Raw genomic sequence first — 5,243 nt, 5'->3', positions numbered from 1 at the left:
ATTATTAATAATGTACATTGAATGCTCCTGCCAGTGCCCGGCCTTCATATATGGTCCGTCCGTCTTGGCCAGTATCTCTCCTCTGTTCACTCTCCTCTCTCCTTTGTCCCGTCTCCTACTAATATAAGGAGAGGAGCAGATTACTCCAACTGCCCTCACCTCCATTCGGGCTTCACCTGCGTCACCGCTCCCGAGCTCTCCCTCCTGCAGCTCAGTGCTAACATCCGCCGCGTCGTGGATTTCATTTATTGACGTAATATGTTTGTCTTATATTTCCATTCTACAACTGTACTGTGAATATAACTGTGTGGAGAAGAGTGATACTGTCTAGGGAGGGGTGACACAGTTGGAGGGGGGTGGTGATACAGTCTATAACAGTGTGGGGGAGGTTCGTAGAGACTAAATGTATACGTCAATAATATAATAACTATCTTGCGGGGATCTTCGGGGATTTTACGGTATATATAGTTGGTAGTTGAAATTCTTGAACAGATGATTTAAATGTAGTCACATGATTTAGTGTATAAAATTACATTTTAAGCCACTTCTGGCTATTTTTATATTTTAATTATTTTTCATGAAAGTCATAGTAAAGTAAGTCCTTATTGTCATTTTAGTCATCCCAGAATAAGATTTTATTTTTAGTTCTTAGTGTAGTGAAGGTTTTACTAACTAACATAGTCAGTTAGCCTCCCCATCTCATTAGCCCCTCCCTCAGCCCCTCCCTACACCCCGCCCCCTTACCCAGGTGTAGTATATAAGGCCTCCAAATGGCTCAGTTCTCTCTCTGACTGCTCCCTGGTGAGGTTCTTTGTGCTGTTTCAGGTAGGCCATGTGATGGTTCAGGTAGGTCATGTGCTGGTTCTTCTCTTCTGTTCTTTTATTTGTTAGATTTGTCCTCTTCCCTCCATTTTCTGTCTGTTTGGACCAACTTCTTCTTTTGTTTGGCCTGGTTAGCTTCTTTGGTTAGGCTGAAGCTAATGCTAACCCTGTTTCCATTCCTTTCTTTAAGTTTGTATTTTGATTTGTGGTGTAAATTATTAACTAGGTTGTTGGTTTTGTTAATTTTGTGCTTTTTGTTTGTGTTTTAATTTGTTTTTATTGTAGCCTGGGTGTTGGCAGGCTATGCCTTGTGGTTGGGACCCCACTGCTGTTAGGTCCCCCTACCGGCCTGGGGTGAAGCCTGTTAGCTTTTGGCTGCTTTGGGTTGTTTTTGTTGTGTGAAATGTGTAAAATGTAAATTGTTTGGATATTAGAGGTTTTACATGGTTTGTCATTATTTATTTACCTTTTTATTTAACATGTGTGTTTTAATTTGTTTTTATTGTAGCCTGGGTGTTGGCAGGCTAGGCCTTGTGGTTGGGACCCCACTGCTGTTAGGTCCACCTACAGGCCTGAGCTGAAGCCTGTTAGCTGTTGGCTGCTTTGGTTTGTTTCCGTTGTGTGAAATGTGTAAAATGTAAATTGTTTGGATATTAGAGTTTTTACATGGTTTGTCATTATATATTTACCTTTTTATTTAACATTAGAGTGGATATTGTTTTGATTTAGCTTGTGGTTCTTAATGTTTGCTGTGGTCTTCAGTTACTTTTTTGTATAACAAATGAGTGACTGATTTGTTTTTGGTTTATGGTTTTTATGTTGAAAAAATCCTGGGTATTGGATCTTTGTATTTCAATTTATTTGCTGTGGGTTTTATAATGAAACATTTGTGCTTTTTTTTTTTAAATTATTAAAAAAAAACTTTTTTAATATTCTTTTGGTTATTTTAATGGTGACTTCCATAATTTTTTTTTTTTTTTGTCTCTGTTGTACTTTTTTATTTGTGGGTGTCTACAGGGTATTTCTGACAAACAAAATGAGGTTTTTGTCTTGTTACTACTTTGCCATTATATATTTACCTTTTTATTTAACATTAGAGTGGATATTGTTTTGATTTAGCTTGTGGTTCTTTTGCTGTGGTCTTCAGTATACTTTTTTGTATAACAAATGAGTGACTGATTTGTTTTTGGTTTATGGTTTTTATGTTGAAAAAAATCCTGGGTATTGGATCTTTGTATTTCAATTTATTTGCTGTGGGTTTTATAATGAAACATTTGTGCTTTTTTTTAAAATTTTTTTAATATTCTTTTGGTTATTTTAAGGGGGCCTTCCATAATTTTTTTTTTTTTGTCTCTGTTGTCCTTTTTTTATTTGTGGGTGTCTACAGGGCTTTTCTGACAAACACAATGAGGGTTTTGTCGTGTTACTACTTTGCTGTTTTACATCATAATATTGGTTATTGTTTTTCATGTTCATTTTTGGGGTTCCTTTGTTTGTGGGTCTTAACAGAATCGTTTGACAGAAATTTTGTTTCTTTGATTGTGGTTAATTTTATTAGACTTTTTTTTTGTCATGTTTTTGTATTCTATTTCCAATTATTATGTATGTTTTTTTATGGTTTTCTTTTTTTTAAGGGAATGTATTGCTATGATTTTTGTCTTACTTAATGGTTATTAAGTAAAACATGAAGGTATTGTTTTGTCTGTGGTTTTTATGAGTTTTATTTGTAGGTCTGTACTGTTTTGTCTTAATTAGTGATTTCGGTTTGTGGTTCTGTTTTTGCTGATTTTATTATTATTTTTTTTTAATCTGGACTTCTTAGAATATTTTGAATGAAATAACAATGATGATATTTTAGTTTGATTGCGATTATATTTGAGCTTTAGTTTATTTCTTTTTGTTTATTTTTTTTATTCATTTGTGGGTCTTCACATGTCTTACATAAAAATTGAATTTTTTTTTTTTTATCTTGTTTGTAACATTTTGTGGTCTCTGGGTTTTTACATAAACAGAAGAGATTTCTGAATTTGGTGTGCTGTGTCACAATGACATAATTCACTTTCACTGTTTTAATTAATGCATTTTTGTTTCATGAAGGTATTGTTTTGTCTGTGGTTTTTATGAGTTTTATTTGTAGGTCTGTACTGTTTTGTCTTAATTTGTGATTTCGGTTTGTGGTTCTGTTTTTGCTGATTTTATTTATTTTTTTAATCTGGTCTTCTTAGAATATTTTGAATGAAATAACAATGATGATATTTTAGTTTGATTGCGATTATATTTGAGCTTTAGTTTATTTCTTTTTGTTTATTTTTTTTATTCATTTGTGGGTCTTCACATGTCTTACATAAAAATTGAATTTTTTTTTTTTTATCTTGTTTGTAACATTTTGTGGTCTCTGGGTTTTTACATAAACAGAAGAGATTTCTGAATTTGGTGTGCTGTGTCACAATGACATAATTCACTTTCACTGTTTTAATTAATGCATTTTTGTTTTGTTTGTGGTTTGCAGGTTTTTTTTTATGGTTATGGATATGGTTTTATTATAAAAATGGGTGGATGACATTGATTGTAATGGACTGATGAAATTTGTGATTTGATGCTGTTTGTGATGGTGGACTGCAATTTCTGTTCAACCTTTTTTCCAAACTTGTCTGTTGGTACAGTAGTCATCTCAGTCCTTTTAACTGAGGTTTTTTCTGAAAGGTATATTCTGCCTGTGACCTCTTCCCTGTTCCCAGGTCATCCTGCAGGTGGACGTCGTCGATGTCTTCCTTCATCTATGTTTAGAGCCACAACTTGTCGATGAGTTGGCGTTAACATAAAAATTGAATTTTGTAAGAGATTTCTGAATTTGGTGTGCTGAAAGGGAAATTGGAGAATATTTATTTTTATATTTGAGTCAGTTATGTCTTTAATGTGTAACATATTTGGAATTTGTTCTTTTTAGGACCCATCTGCAGTAGTGTACCTGGAGAAGATGTGTTTGGACCATCTTACATGAAAAGCAGAAGCACCGTTCCAACGAAGAACACCGTTAAAAGAAAGCCTGTCCTTTTTTGGTATATTACTTTATGATGCGTTGAGCTTACAGATGTTGTTTAAAACATTTAATTTTACGTGATAATTTAAATATCTGTGCAAAATTGTTTGGTACTTGTTGAGCTCACAGATGTTGTTTAAACAATTTAAATTTGCGTGATAATGTAAACAATTGGCAACTAGACTCTGTTTGGTGTGTGGACTTTTAGGTCACTCTGCTAAGTCTATTTTCTGCTAAAGACTTGGTCTAATGTGGTGTTTAGACAATGTTCGGAAGGCTCCCAGCAGAGTAATTCTGTCCTCTAAAAAAAATGTTTTACTGTTTACATACAGGGGTATGTTTTCAAATTTAGAAAAAGTGACTTGGCAAAGTGACAACCTAAAACTAGTTAAAGGTTGAGTGATTGACAGGGCACCTGTGTTTTGCTCCCATAGACCTGAGACTGGAACTGGGAGAAACTCCTTCCTGGACAGGTCTTGACATCAGCTAAGATGATCCAGACCTGCCTCCTTTCTACTAGATGTCTTAAGGGTTGTAATAAATGATAATCCTTGTTATATTCAGTTTGTTGCTATATAGAAAACATGTCATTTATGTTCAGGTCCTGGCCCCAAGGAGCCAGACTGATCAGATCTGAGGAGGAGCATTTCCCATTCTAATCCCTGCATGGTTGTATATGTTTTTATATAGATATTTATAGACTGGAACTGGGAGAAACTCCATCCTGGACAGGTCTTGACCTCAGCTAAAATAATCCAGACCTGCCTCCTTTCTACTGGATGTCTTTTAAGGTTTGTACTGAATGATAATCCTTATGTTCAGGTTGTTGCTGTATATTCATGTCTCCTTTATGTTCAGGTCCTGGCCCTCAAGGAGCCAGACCGATCACATCTGAGAAGGATCAGTTCCCATTCTAATTCCTGCTTGGTTGTATATGTTTTTATTATTCCTGTGATTACTATCAGCATGTGACCTTTTACTGGTGTGCAGCTTTTGGTCAGGGTGGTGGAGGCTTCACTCGTGCTGTTCTCGTTGAATTTGCCAAGATCAGTCAATGAAATAAGTAAGAATCCTGGCCCCACAGGTGTTGGTGCTGGATCTACAGAAGCTCTGGAAATCTGTCCTCCTGGACTGTAGGGTGGTCCAAGTGAACCAACTCCCTTGAGGAAATATGTTCTCAGCCACAGGATGTCTTCAGGTTTGTACTACACAGTGACTTTTGTTAAACCTGTTGACTTTAATCTGTGTCTGACTGATCTGATCTGTGTCTAGGATTCTATGGACCAGAGTTGATCAATTATGGAGAAGATGAACCCTGTTTGAAGGACCTGAGATGATCAGACCTTCTACAGGTTTTAATATTTTCATTCCAATTTAATGT

General features: G+C 35.4%; 1 long non-coding RNA gene across 1 annotated transcript; it reads left to right on the top strand.

Annotated features, from left to right (window-relative positions):
• Positions 1 to 4,294: 4,294 nt before the first annotated feature.
• LOC112487652 (uncharacterized) lies at positions 4,295 to 5,214 on the top strand. Its single transcript, XR_003050958.1, has 3 exons — positions 4,295 to 4,335; positions 4,947 to 5,060; positions 5,135 to 5,214. It is a non-coding gene; the product is annotated as an uncharacterized LOC112487652 (long non-coding RNA).
• Positions 5,215 to 5,243: the final 29 nt, after the last annotated feature.

Source organism: Cynoglossus semilaevis, chromosome 10 (genome assembly GCF_000523025.1).
Source record: "Cynoglossus semilaevis isolate Cse_v1.0 chromosome 10, Cse_v1.0, whole genome shotgun sequence".
Lineage (NCBI taxonomy): Eukaryota > Metazoa > Chordata > Actinopteri > Pleuronectiformes > Cynoglossidae > Cynoglossus > Cynoglossus semilaevis.
Note: the sequence above shows the minus strand (reverse complement) of the source record. Positions and strands in the feature narration are given on the sequence as shown.